This window comes from Pleurodeles waltl, chromosome 2_2, assembly GCF_031143425.1.
Source record: "Pleurodeles waltl isolate 20211129_DDA chromosome 2_2, aPleWal1.hap1.20221129, whole genome shotgun sequence".
Lineage (NCBI taxonomy): Eukaryota > Metazoa > Chordata > Amphibia > Caudata > Salamandridae > Pleurodeles > Pleurodeles waltl.
In genome coordinates this window covers 111,447,949-111,467,161 of record NC_090439.1, presented here as the reverse complement: position 1 = coordinate 111,467,161, position 19,213 = coordinate 111,447,949, and the positions used below count along the sequence as shown (strand labels likewise).

Genomic DNA, 19,213 nt, shown 5'->3' with positions numbered 1-19,213 from the left:
CACACAGGTGACTTCATCAAGGCTTCTTGGAGTAGACCTGTCAGTAGTATGGCTGCCCAGACAGCAGCAGGTGAGTGAGGTATTGAACACGTAAGTTAGGACAGGTATGGCAGGCCCTGATAAGCCTGGGGTAGAAACCTGGGGAGCTTAGCGGAGACGTGCAGCACGCAGTCCTCGGAGCGTATAATCTATAATCTATAATCTTTATACGCTCCGAGGACTGCGTGCTACTTATCCCTGCCATACTGTTGGACTATATATTCTGTGTGCAGTGGCCATATTGCCCAATTTTGTCCTTGGGTACTCTGGTACCCGTTTTGGTGCCTACCGGGTAGTAAGGCACTGGGCCAGGTTGCACCAGACTTTGCATTAACCGCTATACTTGTCAAGATTTATTGTTCTAAAGTCTAGATGTGCGGCACCTTTCACCCTTACTACCCTTGTGTTTTTTTCTAGATTATGTTTTTAATTTTGCTTGTTTATGTTCACAATAAGGCGCATGGCTATTGTCAGGTCTGTAAGTAAAGAACATCTCAAAACGATTGGTTCTGAAATCCCAGTTTAGTTTTTTTTTGTCACTTATTGATGCAGGTGTGGTATCCTCAGTATGTTCAGCACAAAGTTCTCCTCCTCCGTAGTCCTAGAATGTGTCCTATGTTTTTCCAAGCATTCATTAAACTCTGAATTTGATTGGGGGGCTAGGGGGTGTGAGGGGGCAGGTTTGTGTGCTTAAAGTATTGTTGACAGACTATTCTGATGTTGACCCTTTGTTCTACATTATCTTCATACCACAAGGTAGGATAATAATTCTAGATTCTCTTCCACATCCTGACATGCCACTTTCTCCCCAGCCAAACCTTGATTTTTTTGTTTTTTTATTCTGGATCTCCAGCATTAATATCCTTGCAGTCTTTTGGTGCATTGTGCTTGTTATTGAGGTCTCTATGGGTTATGAGCTATCATAATTGACAGAGATGCCCAGTAAAGCACCAAGCGTCAAAATGAATTCCCTGCCAAGGTCTTCTCTCTGTCCTCTTTTACGTAGGCTTTCTCTTGCTGATTCAAATGGTTAGTTGCTTTTTGCTAGGCTCAAATACTTTTTCATGAAGACTGGTAGAAGTATTGATGCATTGATAGCTTTGTGCTTGCGGTAAGGCAACGTTGTGTTCTCATTCCCTTCCAGGACTGGTGAATCCCCTTTATTTACTCCAGGACAAAATGTTGTGTTCTAGGAACTCCTTCAGAGGTTATCCTGTTCTCTGGATAGGTCCCTAGAATAAGCCTTATTTTATTTTTAGCAACTTAAAAAAGCACAAACCTAACCCTAGGGGCGAGAGGGTGCTATACTCGAGATGCAGGTGAAATTTATCAGTAAAAAATAGGTCTGAAACATGGAGAGAAGCGATTTGATTTTCCCCAAAAGATGCAAATAGAAAGGGCAGTGATATCCAGGTTTATCAGTACGAGTCAAAGTTGAGAGCAGAATGTAACCTTAAGATGTCACCGGGGAACAGATAACAGGAGAAAAAGTGAGTGAAGATCGAGAGAAGGCATGACTGAAACAAAGGAGAACTTAATGAAAAGGGATTAAAATACATTATTCTTAAAGGATTAAGCTTTACAAAGTGATGAGACTGCAATTCCTGGAAATCACAATTTTAGTCCTACAGGCAGATGTTCCCAAAGAAAACACTAAGATGGAGCGGCATCTCATTGGTACATTTATGAATAGCAATCACAGCAGGTGCCCCAGTGGTTACACAAGGATCCTAAAAAGAATAGGTAGATACATTTACCTGCGAGATACCAAGCATTTGTTGACTGGCCAGCTGCTGCTATTTCTTATTACTTGTAAGAGACTGTTTCATACTTACGGAATGTATATTACTGTTTATGGATCAAAACATCTACACCCTTGTGCGAGATCTCAAAAGTCCTTTTCAAAATAAGGTTTCACCAACACATTAACGAACGTCGCCTATCGAGGGCATCAAGTCTTGAGTTTGAAAACTAGAAGAAGTAAAACGCATGTATAATAAGCCCTTCGTAATGAACACAGTAAACGCAGTAAGGACAGCCTGCCCCAAGAGTAATTTCACGCTGGCATTTTCTTCAGTACAGTTTGACGTAACAGTGCATTGACAGTTCATTTTCATGCTCTGTAATTGAATGTGCTTTTCTCTTCACCTGCTTCTCATAAAGCGTGTTTTATTAGGTCATTTTCTTTGTGGCTTCTCCTGATGTTTTGTTTTTTATCAAAGACTTCCTCTTGACTCTCTTTCACTAATTTTTCAAAGAAGCCTTGGGAGGTTTTACTTTGACAGGAATTCCTTTCGTGCTGAAAGCCTGTTTGATGGCAGTCATTGCCTGGAAGTGTTTTTCTGTTTTGAAGGATGTATTATACCTTGGCAGTAGGTGCCTTGTGCGCGGGAGATAAGTGCAATCATTGCTGGGCTTACATGTATATATGTTGCTGGAGCTTCCTGACCCAGAATTGGGTTAGAGCAGCATAATAATCAGAGCGGGACCTGCCCTTATTTTTCTCTTTGCTTCTCTGCCCTTGATAGCTCTGTTGGTACATAAGTGACCTCCATTCTGTAACAAGGTGTAGATTAGTCTCGTCAAAAAAATCACGTACTGGTTCTGCAATGATAGAGACATTTCTGCCATTGATTTCATGATCTATTTTTACTCAGTTTAACTTTTTCACTTTTTCTAAATTTTGCCATCTCTAATTAGTAATTTCATTTTAACGGTGCCTATAATGGGTTCCGTGTGAAATTGTACTCTAGGTATTGAAAGCAAGAATCAGAAACCCATTCAGAGTTCTTGAAAAGGACAACAAACTTCACATCTCTTATGGCCAGCATTGCATCTTTTGCATTTATGTCACGTGCTTAGAACAGCATCCTGTCTTATTGGACTGGTTGCTGTGCTGTTGTGAGCTGTCCAACCAAACCTAATTCAGATTATTAGAAGACTTAAGTTGAGGCCTTTATTTCAGATGGCCCTTCGACATTTCTTAGGTCTTTGTTGAGCAATTGCCATTTCAGTTACAAAATCCCATCCCCTGGCTCATTTCAGAATCTAGCTTCCAAAGTCGTCATGGTGCTGCAGCACGTCTGTGCTAACAGGCAAAACATATCTTGGCCCCTCCCTTTGTCCTTGATGTGCCCAATTAATGGGCTGGTCTCTGCTGTCAACCACGGTATGCGGTTTTCTCCTAAGAGACAGAAGCCTTCAACCGTCCTTGTTGTACATGCCTGTATGGTTGAGATAACAGCAGGTTTGTCATATGGCCTGGCACGAGGGAAGATGATTCTACATTTAACACAGTCACTCAGAACAAATTTCGGGCGTCAGGTTTATGATTTATTCTCAATACTCAATTTTTCAAATTGTTGTGTGGCGTTCGTGTACTAAAAGAGCTGTTAATTAAAACGAGAAAGTAAAAGACAAAGTAGCATTTAATATACTTTAGCTATTAGATCTTAACTTTTGGCAACATTCGTTGAGCGAAGTGCGTTCTCATTGGTAAGCCCATTGGAATCCTGTCTTTGTTCTTACATAAATCAGAAGACCTGGAATTCAAGATATTACAGTTTTAACTGAGCGTGCCCTTTTCGATTCGACAGCTACCAAGTAAACACCCTAGACATGTTCTGCAGTTCCACTGTGGATTTCAGCATTTTTTCTTGGCAGGATCTGATGCAACATTGTTGTATTCTCTCAGGAGCCCGGGGCGGCATCCTCAGAGTTTCATTTACTTGTTTGAGAAATGTATTTCTATTTTTGAAATGTGCGTGAAGCACGGTAGCTGTGTAAATGAGTTTTGCTCAAACATATGCTACTTAGAACATAGCTGTGAAAACATGTCATCGGTATCGCTGGTTAGAATTGGATTGTGACTTTCTCCTGTGTAAGTGCTTGCTTCATTATATCACCAGAGCTAGTTTTTCCTACGTCTGTTTCCTTTCTTTGCCTGCCTTCGTATGCCTTTTGTTTTGCTATGGTGAATATTCCCGTTTTCCTTGTCAAGCTACAGCCAAGGCACCTGTTTGGCATTTTAGGAGTCAGAAGGCTACTTGTCCGTTGTTACTGCCATCATTTGCCATGCTTGTTTTGTGATTCATTCAGTAATTTAAAATATAAACATGAAGAGCTATAACTTGAAGATGAACTGCATCTTGCATTAGACCCCTTTGCGTGATGGATTGTAAGGGAAAGATGGGCATATGTGGAAACGGAGTATGGTACTCTGTTGGATTTAGTGTGAGGTAAGGGGATACAGACAAGAACGGTTAGGAGAAGCGGAGAAAAACCTGGATGGAGCGGTTGTACCTTAAATTCTTTGCGTACAACTAAACTTCATTTATCTCTTCTTGCTGTGTGGTCCGTGAATTATACACAACACCCCTTCCCTTTCTGAGTCTTGTAACCTGTCACCGTGAGTTAGCTCTGAAAACTGAATCTTGTTATTGTGAGGACAGATGCACAGGCATTATGGCTGGCACTACACCTTGCAGGTACATGCTTTCAAGCTAATTAGAGAGCACATAACTCTGGTTTTATCTTTGAACAGTTCGTCAGCAGTGACAAAGTGATCTCGGAAGGATTGTAGACCGTTTTGGCCTAGACAAGTTGTCCTTTAATGAAACATATCGGCTATTTGCAACATTAGGACGTTTGAAGACCTCGTTATACATATTTTTACAGTGCCTCCATATGTTGGCTTTGGTCTAGCGTCATCTGTTGATGACTCCCCCAAGTTTTTTGACGCCCAGTTCGAACCTAAACCAGTGATCCAATGTAATATTTCTAGTTAACCAAGTCAGTTCTTGTGACTTATTTTTGTAAGGACCTGTTCCTCTACTTATTGTCTACAACTATGGAATGTGGTATGGCTTAGAAACTTAGCTTCAAAGATGTGTGTAATATGTTTATGATGCTGAAGTCCAATATCTACTGGGTGTAGCATCCACAGCCCATCACATTCTGGACATTTCTATTGAGTTGCACTCATTCCCCGAAGAATTTACTTTATCGGGTGAAGGGAGTCCCAATATTTTTATTTATTTTGAAAAGTGTACTAGTCGAAACGGGCCTTTATTTTGGAATTGTACTGGTAACCCATCATAGATCAGAGTAATCACTTAGCGTTGAAAAGGTCAGTTACCTAATTTAAAAAAACTGTTTTGACATAAGCTGAGGTCTCCATAAGGGGGGGAGGGAAATGAGTGAGAGAAGGTTGTTTGCTACAAGTTATTTTTAGCTTTTCTTTGGAGGATGACATTTCAGGTTTCTTCAATGAGGAAGGTTACTGTCTCAGTTCCTTGGAGCGCATCATCCTTCATGGCCCCTCTCCTAAGTAAAGTGTACAGGTTTCATGCCTGGTCCCTTGTTAATCAGTATCACACCGGAAGGCAGGTGCAAGAATTGTTACAGGAATAGTGGTTCATGGTAATGCTGCTACATTCGCAGCAATGGAGTCAAATAAGGCACCTTTAATCATCAGCAAATAAATACTTCTTTTGGTATGGTCACCCCCAAGTTTTTTGACTGCAGCTGCAGTTTTTTCGACTTGTCTACTGAGGCCAGCCCACCAGACCTCAGTGCAAATGCTTGAACCCCAAAGCATGTATGTTGTATTGGTTATACCCAATTGGCTTAGGCTGACCTACCTGTAAGCCCCTCGTATATGGTACCCAGGGCAAGTAAGTTATAGAGTCACCCCAGAGATAGCTGCACTGGTTGTCACTCTCAGTGTGACACAGGTAAACAGTATTCTAGTCTGGCAATGCAGAGTGGAAAAGTAGTTTTAAACTGCTAACTTAACTTTGCCATTTGAAGCAATGGCAAAGCCAAACCTCCCTTTGCAATATTTGCACGTCACCCCTATGGCAGGCCTACCAAGCCCTAAAACGGATTGTAGCATATTCTACGAGCATAGCATTTTACATGTTTTGACCATTGGCAAGCACAGAGTTACCTGTTGACACCCCCAGCTGTGCCAAAAGGTGATACTCCGCCATACATGGTTGGCTGGATATGACAGACTTGCTAGGCAGAGCAGCTTCATCGTTAGTGGCCTTATGGCGCCACAACTGACTTTTATGGCGATGTCTAGTCCTCACTCCTGGATGGTGGAGCTCTTCAAGGACAACTGGGCTACGGGCAGGTCCTTTGGCCTTTCCAGGGCTTCCGGCTGCGTCTCCAACTGCCCAGCCAGCAGACTTCAGTCTTTGTGTGGCTGATGACGTGGCACCCACAGACCAGAGGTCAGGTGAGTCCAGCACCCCCTGGCAGCCACAGCCTAGAAGCCTCTTTAGTTTGCCCGCAGACTATCATGGGCAATATAGGAAAGCACCCTTTTTGATATGGTTAGCCCCCACTTTTTGCCTGATTTCTGATGTGGCTTTGATAGTCACAGGTCCCCAGTGCCAGATCTTTTTCCACAAAACTGCACAGTTGTTTTGCACAATTGGCAATCTCTTTAGCTACCACTCCAAGTCCCTAGTAAATGGTACCCCAGGTACCTAGGTCCTGGGGTACTAAGGAAGGTCTCTCAGGGCTACAGCACCAGTTGTGCCACCCTCCGGGACTCCTCACCAAATTCACACAAGTTTTGCCATTGCAGAATCCGTGTGTTAGTGCAAATTAAATTGAAAACATGACCTGGCACACACCCCTGTGTGCCAGACCTCCTACCCACTGCATGCGCCTGGTGTAAGTCACCCCTAAGGGTGGGTGCATCCAGGCACATATGAGGGCATACATGCATGAGCAGGTATGCCCTTGCTATGTCTCTGTCCGTTCTGAGACATAGTAAGTGCACAGGGAAGCCATTTTAAATGCATGTGCTGGACACTAATCGTTATGAGTTCCCCAGCTACATGATGGCTTTTCTGAATCTTGGGATGTTTGGTATCAAACCTCTCACAATAATGAACCCTCACTGACCCCAGAGATGGATTTATTAAACAATGCACACAGAGGGCACCTTAGAGGTGCCCCCTGAAAACCTACCAGCTACTAGTGTTCTGACGGATTAGTCCTGACCAGTTCAGTTACCACAGACGTGTATCTAGCCCCCCAAGGTGAGAGCGAGTGCTCTAGAGGGCCTGAGACAAAGGCCTGCTCTAGACAGAAGTGTGACCTCCTCCCCCAGGCAGAATGGACATTCCAGGGCAGGGAGCTTCAAAGGCCTTGCTGCCTTTGTAATGCAACCTAGGTCTCTCCAGGTGGTGGGAATGACCAACCCTACTGTTTTGACCCCACTTTTGGCGACAGCACAGGTGGGAAAACTAGTTAAATTAGGAGTACCCACTTCATGCTAGTACTACCCCTAAGGAGGATGAGGTGAAGTGGACACTACTTTTCAAATTCCTCCATCTTGCTTGGAAGGAATTAGGCCTCTAGGGTTAGTTATGCCCAATTCCCATTGGCTATCGCTTGGCACTCCGTGTAATGCCCCTAAATTCAGTATTTAGGTGGCACCCTCGAACTCTAGAGCGCAGATTTTGACAACCTAAGAAGACCCGGACAAAAACAGAGTGGCACCCGCAGAAGAGGAAAAGAAGCAGTAGCTGACCTGGCAGCCCATCAGGCCTGCCTGCTGACCTAGAAGGATCCTGCACAAGAAACCAACTCGTCCAGCCTTCAATAAAGACTTCAGTCTCCCCCGGGCACTGGACTTGCCCTTCAACAAGAAACTCCAAAGAAAAGACTTTGCAGCTGCTGATACCCTGGAAACCTGATACCAGAAGTGACCACTACACCCGATGTCCACATTCCGAGATGAAGTCAACCGACGGTGCCAACGCAGGTCCCCAGCTGCCCAGAGACCGATTCCAGTGTGGTCTCACCCATCTTTGACTCTCTCGAGATACCTGCAGCCTCTGCATACAGACCCCTTTCCCAAAGGCTTGTGGAGATGGAAAATCCAACAGCTCCAGCAACCACTGCACCCGTGACCCTTGAGCTGAGGTGGCTCACTGGTGCAAATGACTTCCCCCGGCTCCTAAGAGCTTGAGTCCACCCTTGGTCCACCCCTGCCAGAATCCCCTAAAACGCCTGCAGCCTCAGCACACAGGGCCCCCTCAATGCGAGTTCTCCTGCGTGTGATAACCTGATGACTAAAGAAACGCCTGCATTTCTCGCCCCTGGAGAAGAGGACCACAGGTGATCCTATGTCCCCCAGCACCCTAAGTCTACTATCTACCTGTTTTTATCCTTGACACAGAGCCTGCAGCCTGCTTGTTTCAGGGTCCAATTCCGATAGGAAACCATTGGGCCCCAAACGCCTTACTGCACCTCTGCACTTGGCTACCCCTTTGCTGCCCAGTGTGTCCTGTTGGTGTGATTCCGATCAGTGCCCAATACTTACTGTAACTCCTGAGATTCGCTACGTTAGTCTTTGTTAGCCCTATGTTTGCTGAGCATTGTTTTCCTCCATAGGATACCATTGAGAAGAACTCTGAAAATTGCACTGTCTATTTCTGAAACTGCAAACTATTTATGCATAAAAGTGTACTTGACTGATTACAAAGTTCTTAGCTTTGATAAATATATAAAAGGACTTGTTGTTTTTCTAAAGTGGTCTTGGATTTATTTTTTTGAGTGTATCTCTCATTTATTGCTGATGTGAGTGCAACATATGCTCGGCAGTACCCTCTCATAAACATAGCTCTAGCCCACACTACCACAAATGGAGCATTAGTCCTATCTACTTTTGCTATGCAATACCAATTGGGCTTCCACTGGATTCTTTGCACAGTTTACTTCTTTTTAGTGCAGTATATAGAGAGCCGCGTTCCTTCTGGTACCCAGTGGAAGACAGGATACACCCTCTCCTGCGCCACTGGAGGTCGATAACATTCTTCTCTAGGTTATCCAGATTGTCCAAAGGGGCTATTCCCTTCCTTTTGTGACTACCTCTGCACCCATGCCACCTACTTGCAGCAGGATCATATCTTTTTACTCTGCAGGAAGTACAGGGTTTTTCTTGTCCACTGGAGCCATTGAGAGGATGCCAGCATCAGAAGTTGGTTGTGGTTGTTATTCTTGCTACTTTCTAGTACCCAGAAAGGATGGAGGCCTTTGTCCTATCAGAAACTTTCAACCTCTAAATTTTTCCTGAAAAAGGAGAAAGTCAAAATGCTCATGCTCGCTCAAGTTTTGTCTGCCCTGGACCTGTGAGACTGGATGGAAGCGTTGGACTTGCAGTACACATACTTCCACATTCCCATCCTGCCTGCCTACAGGCATTAGCTGCAGTTCATTGTGGGCCACAAGCACTTTGTTTGATTTGCTCCCATTTGGCCTTTGCAGCGCCCCTCTGGTGTTCACCAAGGGGATGGCTGTGGTCGCAGTTCATCGGCGGAGATCATGGGTTCCAGTCTTTCCCTATGTCGACGACTGGCTGTTAAAGGCAGGTTTGCTCCAGCTTGTTGTCTCCCACCTCCGGACCATGGCGAACCTCCTGCACTGGCTGAGGTTCACTTATCAATGTGCCGAGGTCACACCTGATCCCTTCGCAGTCCCTCCATTTCATCTGAGCAGTTCTGGGCACTGGACAGTTTGGGGCTTATCCTCACAAGCTGCAAGTCCAGAATATTCAGGCTATGATACTGATGTTTTGGCTTCTGACCTGGATTTCTGTGAGCCTGATTCTGAGGCTGTTGGGACTCTTGGTCTCCTTCTGGTGGCACATGCCAGTGGGCTTATGAAGTCTCTGTAGTGGGACCTGAAGTTTCAATGGGTGCAGCATCAGGGGAATCGCCAACATGGTCCAGATCTCAGAGGGCACTGCAAAAGATCCCGCAGTGGTGGCTGACGACCTGTGATTGGGTCAGCAGCAGACCTCTCTCCCTTCTCCAACCGGATCTGACAGTAGTGACAGACACATCACTTCGGGGATGGGGCGACCATCTAGGAGAGGTGGAGATCAGAGAACTCTAGTATACAGCGGAAACATGCCTCCATATCGATCTGTTGGATCACTGAGTGATCCAGCTGGCATTAAAAGATTTTCTACCCTCCATCAAGGGAAGGTTAGTGCAATTGTTCAGACACCACCACCATCATGGGGTATGTGAACAAACAGGGGTGGACCCTCTTTCAAGAGGCCCTGCATCACTGGAAGTTGCTGGAATGTCAGGGGTATCCCTGGTGGTCCAACACCTAGTGGGCTTTATGAACTCCAGAGTTGGCAAACTTAGCTGAAGATGCCTAGCCAATCAAAAATCGTGCCTCCATCAGGAGGTGGTGCAAGTTCTCTTTCAGCTGTTGAGAAAGCCTTGTTAAGTTCTGTTTGCCACTGCCAAGAACATGCAGTGTCAGAAGTTCTGCACCCTGGAGTTTGCAAGGTGATTCTCGCTCTGAGATGGTTTTCGTCTCTAGTGGAGCTCTGGCCTCCTTTTTGCCAATACCACTCCTGCCCAGAATTCTCAAGAAGATCAGGCACGACCGGGCCCAAGTCATCCTTTTGGCACCGTAGTGGGCTCAGAGTATGGAACCCTGAGCTGCTGAGCTTGTCCATCAGTCCTCCCCTCAGGCTGATCCTTGGGAGGACCTCCTGCCACAGCAGCAGGGAAGGGTTCTCCACCCAAACCTGTGAGCGCTCGACCTTCATGCATGGAGATTGAGCGGTGACCGATTTTTGGCTCGGCAATATTATCTTGTCAATTCGGCATCCCTCTTAAGACGGTTTATGCCTGCCGTTGGAGCAAGCTTGTAGCATGGTGTACAGACAAAGAGGTTGACCCTTTACCTGCACCCCTTTCCCAAGTTCATTTGTTTGTCCTTATCCTGGCCCAGCAGGGCTCTGCCTTGGAGTAGTTTTAGGGTTATTTGTTGGCTATCACTGCTTTTTTTCAGCTGCCATATCAGCCTTCACTTTTCAAGTGCCCTATTGTAAATCAGTTCCATAAAGGTGTTAAGCTACATGTCTCCTCTCTCTCCCTTCATTATACCTCAGTGGGACCTCCGTTTGGTTCTTACTTTTTTGATCTGTGCTCCCTTTGAACCACTTAATACCTGCCCTTGTAGTCTCTTCACCATCAAGACATCCTTTCTGGTGGCATGTATATCTTCCCGGAAGGTCAGTGAGCTGCAGGTGTTGTCATCTAGGCCTCTTTGCATTTCCTTTTACCCAAATTGGAACTTTAGATTCAAGCATCTTTCTGCCGAAGGTAGTTGCCCTGTTCTATGTAGGCCAGTCCTCCACCTTGCCTACCTTTAACGCCCCGCCTTATTCCTCTGAGAAAGCGGAGAGACTAAACTGCCTGGACCCAAAAAGTGTTATTTTGTCTTGGCTGCACACAACTGTTCTGGGTGGATGATCAGTTCTTTAGTGGTATATCAGAGCCAAGAAGGAGAAGGCCGTGCAGAAGTGAGCCATCTTCAGATAGATTGTGCTCTGCATTAAGATCAGCTATGGCTTTCATGCTCATTCCACCAAAGCAAAGACTGCAACCACTGTATTAGCACACAGAGTTCCAGCCCTGGATATTTGTCAGGCTGCAGAGTGGGCTTCTTTGGACATGTTCACCTAAGACCTTCCTCCTGGGAGGTATTGCTTGGGTACCTATTCTAAGGTAAGGAATTTGTGGCTAGAAGTCTATATCAGATGAAAAAGTTACTTACCTGTGGCAACGCCTTACCTGATAAAGACTCTATCTAGCTGGAGATAGCTTATCCTCAACCCATTCTTCCCACTCTGCGACCAGATTATTAAGTGCAGGTCTGTTCCCTTTTCAGGGAACTAGTTTCACAAAGCAGTGGTCAAAGTTCTTCATGGTTCTGCACTCCTGGCATGGAAAGTTACGAAAGAAACTGTCAGCACACTGGGGTTGCGCCTGTATAGGCACTGCACATGTCACTTCTGACGCTGACGACACCACGTGGCGCCAAATTACACCACCTTCCAGCATGCAGGGGCACTGTTCATGAAAAACATCTGGATCCAGTCTAATGCCTGTGGATTATTCCAAGGTAAGCAATCTGTGGGTAGATAGTCTCTACCAGATAAGGCATTGCCAAAGGTAAGTAACCTGTTCCTCTGGAACCCTCCGGAGTATCTTTTTCATTGTGGTGTCTAAAAATACATAAAATGAGTCAATTTTTATAAATTAGTGTCCACTTTCGTGAACGTCTTGTTGATTATTTTTTTTTCCATCATTTTGGTGCTTTTTACATGCATTACACTTGTTCGGTTATGTAACCTTGCTGCTCAGTGCCACAGTTACACAGGGTTTAACTAGAGGACTTAAACAAAATTTGCTGGTTCAAAAGGGGTTGGTAAGTGTGTTACACTCTGAGGTCGTACAACCACACCATAGAATACACCCCCATTTCCTCACAATTACCAATAAAAGCTTTGTAGGCCTTCCCCGATTATTTAAAGACTATGATGCAGCCAAGGCATAAGCTATTCCACAGGTGAAAGGTTTTCATTTTGTTTTCAAGCGTTGATTAATTCTCCTTGCAGAATTATCAAAGCCCATTTTGGGTACAGTTGTGACTCAAGAAGTGACTTCAGACCAGCACCAAGATCAGAGCTCATTCCTTCCATGTTGACTGTGCTGACAGTGGAGGAGGAGGCCTTTCCTATTGTCTTTTCTGACTCCAAACCACATTCGTGTCAACAAAAGTTGTCATGGGACATTTTTATTGCACCCGGTCTCAGTTCATTCCAACTCCAATAAAACTTTGCTTTTACCTAGGGGGTGCCCTCCATCACTCCAACAACCTTTTGGATCAGACTTTGACTAAAGGCAACCAGCCTTTGGTGATGATGGGGAGGAAGTATCCCACAATATATTGACAATAATTTCTATTTGTGCCTACAAGATGCCAGTGGGTTGGGCACTTTACTGAAACTAGGTTGGATTCTTCCCCGGCCACTCAGTGGAAGAGGCCACCTCCTTTGCTGTGGTCGTCAGACATGCAGCAGAAGTCCTAAACTTGGTTACCTCCGGGAGGTTCTGCAACTTGGGCAGTCTTTCAGAGCCCTTGTTACCTTTTAACAAAGCTCTGACAGACACCTCACATTTGCCCACATGTGGATAGGGATGTAGACTGACACCACAGCCCTGCTCTAGGAGAGCCTGCTTTTCTGACACCGCCCTACACCTGAGTGTGGTAGTTGAGGTATTTACCAGCAGTTATAACACCACCTCGTTTCCTGTGGCCCTCTAAGAGAAAGTTGAAAAGAATTTAGGTGTTTGGAGAATGAAATGTTCTCCTCGGCCAGCTTAGCCTTTCAATCTGTCAACCCTGACTGTTTGCTGGCCAGGTATTTCCACACATTATGGTGGGACATGGTTGCCACGACCATGCCAGCAGTCATAGAGTAATTACAAGACAACCTGGCAGAAAGTATTTGAGGTTGCAAGGATGCAGCAAAATACACCCATCAGATCAGGATTGGATACTATGATTTGCTTAGGAAAAATAGTTGGTACTGACATGGCGCTCCGGGACCACACACAGGTGAGATCCACAGGCTTTTCTGGTGATGCATAGGTGTCATGTATGGATATGCCCTTTGACGGGTGTTTCCTTTTAGGTGAAAAGGCGGATTCCTCATTACAGTACATGAAAGCAAGCAGAGCCACATCACACTCTTTGGGCCTCCCTGTGCCAGTGAAGCAGTAGCCCCAGTAGTTTTGCCTCTTTTGAGGCATTGCAGTGGTTTTGCTTACAGGTAATGCCAAGGCCCTTAACCCCAGCAGCACACCTCAGTACTGTCAGGGTCGGGGATCCAGTAAACGACCACAGACCTTCTGACATCATTGGTGTTCATTATCAATGTGCAAAAGTCACGCCGGACTCCTTCACAGAGACTCCCGCTCACCAGAACCATACTGTTTATGGTGCATTTTCGTGCCTTGACTCAACAACTAGTGTGGACATCCCATCTATGATCCTGATGCTTCAGCCTCTGCTTTGTTCTCAGAGCAAGTGACTTTGAGGCTTCCTGCATCGTTCTTGTTGACCGCGCCAGATGGTATTGCTGACATTGCAGTGTAATCGGAAGTGTCATGGGCCCAGCATCAAGGGAACCTGTTGGATTCCATCTGGGTGTCAGAGGAGACTAAAAAAGATCTGCAGTGGTAGCTCCTCAACAGCAATTAGACCAGTGGCAGATCTCTCCCCCTACACACCCTGATGTTGATGATAGTAACAGACACATAACTTCTGAGAAGGTAATTTTGGAGAGATGGAGATCAGAGGACTTAGGCTTCAGGCGGGAACCAAACTACACCTTAATCTGTTGGAGTTACAGGCCATCAAAAGGAGGCTAGTTTGCATTCTCATGGACAACACTACCACCATGTGGTATTGCAACAAGGTAGGGTCCTGGGCCCTGTGCCTTGAACTGGATGACGTGTCAAGCATTGCCCTTGTTATGCATACCTAGTGAGATCTTCAACTGCCAGAGTGAATCAACTCAGTTTTGGTTATGCCTAGCTGATAACAAATTACAATTTCACGCAGAGGTGATGTAAGGCGTCCTCCAACATTGAAGAGAACCTTAGCTCAGTCTTTTTGTCACTGCCAAGAACATGCTGTGCAAGCACTTTTGAGTGCAAGACTTCCCAGAAGGCTTCCTCTGGGAGACAGAATTTTGCCTAGAGTGGGGCATGGACATTTATATGCCTTCCCACCTTTGCCTCAAGTTCTGAAGATCATCAGGAATGAGTGGGCCAGAATCATCTTTGGTGCTCCAGATTGAGCCAGTAGTGTGTGGTACTCAGAACATCTAGTTATAAGCGTTTGTTCTCTGTTCAGACAGCTGCTTTGGAAGGATCTTCTATCACAGCGGCAGGGCAGGCTTTTACATCGGGCCTGCGCAATATGCACTCCAATGCATGTGGATTGAGCAACGTCAGTTATTTGCATTCAGTCTCCCTCCCGAAGTAGTGGATGTCATCATCAAACTGCTGAATGTATTGTTACTTTTATCTTTGGCCCAGCAAGGACTTGCAGTTGGCACTGTTAAAGGTCATTGGTTGTCTCTTCCCTTCCTTTTTACATTTACTGGACCATCTGTCCTTGTTTAAATCTCCTGTTGTGATGAAAGTACATAAAGACTTAACTTGTATTTTTAATCCAAACCATCTAGTGATGCCACAGTAGGATCTTAATTTCGTCCTCAATTTTTGCAAGTGCACCCTCTTTGAGCCCATGCACAGCTGCTCATTATGCCTTCTGACTCTGAAGGCTGTTTTTCTCAATGCGATAACTTCAGCTCCTCACATGAGTGAAATCTGGCATTCCAGCCACTGTACACCACTTTTTCCTGGACAAAGTGTTGCTGATTCTAGAGTAGCGTTTTTGCCACAAGTTGTGACTCCTTTTCATCTCAGACAGTCCATCACACTTCCAATTTTCTGTACTCCTCCTCACCCTTCGAAAGAGGAGATAATAATAAAGAGTGATGGGTTTTTACTTTGATCGCACCAAAGACTACTAGGTGGGCGAACAGCTCATTATGGGGTTCTCAGGAGCAAAGAAAGGCAAGGCGGTGCAGAAAATTACTTTATCAAGATGATTGGTCCTCTGTTTCTGATGGACTTCTAGCCGCAAGTTCCACACCTTTTGAATATTCCACAAGTGTCAGACTGCATTCTGAAACTATTTAGCAGTGTTTCTCTGTGCCAGAAGGTGATGCTTTGAGAATCCACACTGACATTGTTCTTCTCTAGAAAGGACATGCGGAGCCTATAAAGGTACCACTACCACGCACTAACATCCATTCCATCCTCTCTGCGCTTCCAGGCGCAGATCCAGAGCTTCTCTCGTCTGAGGCCACTTTTTAAAATGTTTTTCGTCAAAATTCCACAGTGTGCAAGGGATGTCACCCCTTAAGAAAACGGGGTTTAAGTCATTTAAGGACTGTCGCAAGCCGATGTCTTTGATAGATACCCATCAGGTCTGCCAGTGGTGTCTGAGATCGGGCTGCGATTTCGAACCCTGTGGAGACTGCATTGATGAACCCGGAGGCCATCAGGGAAAGCAAGGCACAAGTCCGTTGCCGAGCACTAAGTTGCAGCACCATGGCTGCTTAGAGTCTTGCTCCAAGGCTTGATTCTGCTCCCGAAGGCAACTCAGCCGTTCTGGAGGTTGGTCTTAGTTGCACTCTAAAGTTCTCCGGTAAACACAAAAAAGTAGGAAATCGAAGCTGACTTACACTCCTTCATCCCATTCACTTGACAAAGCACATGGGTAGCACCAACAGTCCCATTTAAAATTCGGCTGATTTCAGAGCCAATTCCGCAGCTGGTTCTGGCATAGCCATACTTTCCGGGGCCATAAGCCATGCCTCACCACACTGAAGGGTTCTATACAGATATGCTTTGGCTCTTCAGATCATTACCAACTCCCTCTGGTATGCGATAGAGCCCCACGGAGAGTTCTTCCACCTGGATTACATTCAACCTTGACTCCAGGTGGACCGTCTGAACCACATCTGCGCTTGCCTCCAGCAGCAACCGCCCCTCCCTCCCAAACACAGTCCCCTCCACCCACCCCTGTCCACAACAGGCCTGGGTAGGTTGAGGCAGGTGTAGCCTCTTGAACAGGTGGCCCGGATTGTCCTCCCTGACACAGACTTGACGCCGGTACTACTTCGATCGACGTCGCAACTGAATCAAACTGAGGTTTCTGCACTCGCTTTACCTTAAGGCAGGCAGCATTACTTACGCTCCCTTTTTGGAATGGATTCAGATAATGACTTTGACCGCGGTGATAAGTTTGCTCAGCCTTATGCCAATGATAAATGGTACAAATATTTGCAAGAGGCAAGTGGGCTTGATACCCAGAAACATCTCTTTTTTGCCTCTTACACAGCCACAAAAGAATCTGCCCCTATGCCATGGTCATCCCTAGGGCGGCTGAAGCCCTTAACCGCCACTACTCCACCATGGAGGTGAAAGCAAACATCCTGAATGAAGTCTTGCTGCCTAGTCAGACTGCTTCTGAGCTTCACCTCCTTTTTAATGGGGCCTTGACAGACATTCTCCTCTTGGCTTGGCCTAGACCTTGTACTTTCTCTCCTACTAATCAAGAAATTATCCAGTCCTTTCTTATGGACATTCCGTTCGATGGGACTCCATTGTTAAGGGACAAGACTGACTCTGCCCTTAACATTTCAAGGAGAGCAGGGCTACCACTCGCTCTCAGGTGCCCACGCAACCAAGGCCAGTGTCCTGCTCAATCCTCCCCTCAGTTCCACCTGCCTAACCTCTCTAGTGTACCCTTACAGGGTCACAGCAACAGTTTGGAGGCAGAATCCACCGATTCTGTCCTGGTAAGCAAGTGATCACACCAGGCAGGTGGATACTTCGAATTGTTCGCTTAGGGCTATGCCTTAACCTTACATTCGTCCCAGTATTAGCTTCCACTGCCTACCTAACTACTGATGGAGGACCCTCGATTTTGCTGCGGAAGTGTGAGCCCTTTTTGCCAAAGGGGCTATTGAGAGGTTGCCAACTCCAGATATAGGAGGGGCTTTTGTTATTCCTGCCACTTTCTGGTGCGCAAGGACGACAGAGGATTTTGGCCTATTCTAGATAGGCACCATCTCAACCTCTTCCTCTGGAATAAGAAATTCAGAATGCTAATCCTGGCCCAGGTTTTGCCTACCCTTGACCCTGGAGACTGAATGGTGGCATTGGACCTGCAGGATGCTAAATTTCTATATTCCCTTCCCTCTGGCCCAAGGGCACTACCTTTGGTTTGTGATGGCAGAATATCATTTTTAGTTCACTGTAACTCCTCTTTGGTCTCACCAACACCCCAGTGTTCACAAACGTGATGTCAGTGGTGGCAGCACAGTATTGGAGATAAGTGTGTGCCAATATTCCCCCTACTTTGCAGATGTCTGTTGAAGACAGTTAACCACCTTTAGGCTACAGAGAACCCTCTGTCATCTCTGGAGTTCACTATAAATGTGCCAGTGTTGCACCTTATCCTTCCCAGGTGCTCCCTTACATCGGGGACATTCTGGACATGATTTGGTTTCATGCCTTTTCCCAGGAAAAGAGAGCCCAGGCATTCAGTCTCAATCCTGGATTTCAGAGAGGTTGACTCTGGGTTTGCTGGGACTGATTTCTTCCTGAATCCTGCTGATCAAGCATGCCAGGTTGCATATGTGGGCTCTGCAGTGGAATATGAAGTACCAATGGCCTCAATATCAAGAGGACCTCTTGGACCATGTCCAGTTTTTGGAGGAGGCCTCAAAGAATCTAAAATAGTGGCTACAGAACTGCGATTGGGTCAGCAGCAGACCACTTTCTCTTTACCACCCAGAGTGGACAGTGGTGACCGATGCAACACTTCTGGGCTGGGGATGAGGAGATTAGGGCCCTTTCATCTCCAGCGGAGGGTCATCTCCAAATCAGCCTTCTGGAGCTGAGAGCCATCTATTTGGCATTGAACGACTTTGTCGTAAGTTAGGGGGAGGCTGTTACAGGAGCTCACTGATATCACCACTGCCATGTGGTATTGCAACAAACAGGGTGGGGTGTGGTCGTGGACCCTGTGCGAAGAGGCCATGCACCTCTGGAAATGGCTGGGGCATCACAGTATTTTTGTGGTGGCGAATCACCTGGTGGGATCCCTCAATGCCAGGGCAGACAAACTGTCATCTATGCTTAGCAGATCACAAATGGCCGTTACACCCAAAGGTGGCGCAAGTTGACTTCCGCGAATGGGGAGAGCCTTGGCTCAATCCTTTTGTCACAGCCGAGAACAGGCAATGTCAGCACTTCTGCATGTTGGATTTTTCATAGCGTCTCTCACTCTGTGACTTGTGCATATTGAGTGGAACTCAGATTTTCTGTATTCCTTTGTGCTAATACCTCTCTTGCTCCCGACTTTGCAAGAAGATCAGGACAGACCGGATCCAAGTATCCAGAACTCCTGGGCTTAAGCAAATGACCCCCTATCAGGCTGCCTTTCCAGGAGGTCCTGCTGTTGCAGCAACCGGGCAGGGTTCTGCACATGGGCCTTCCCAACTTCCATCTTCATGCATGGAAATTGAGTGGCGACAGCTCAACACATTTGCCCTTCCCCTGGAGGTGGTTGAAGTTATCTTGGCAGCTGTCGTTGAGACAGATTTGTGGCTTGGTGTGGCATGAGCCAGGCTGACCTTCTCCAGGACAAACTGTCTGATGTTTTATTGTTTCTTTTGGCCTTTCTCTGG

General features: G+C 46.1%; 1 protein-coding gene across 4 annotated transcripts in view; it reads left to right on the top strand.

The window, feature by feature from the left end:
* PHLPP1 (PH domain and leucine rich repeat protein phosphatase 1) overlaps positions 1–19,213 on the top strand; it is a 604,801-nt gene that overhangs the window by 471,063 nt on the left and 114,525 nt on the right. The gene's annotated exons all lie outside the window — the stretch shown is intronic.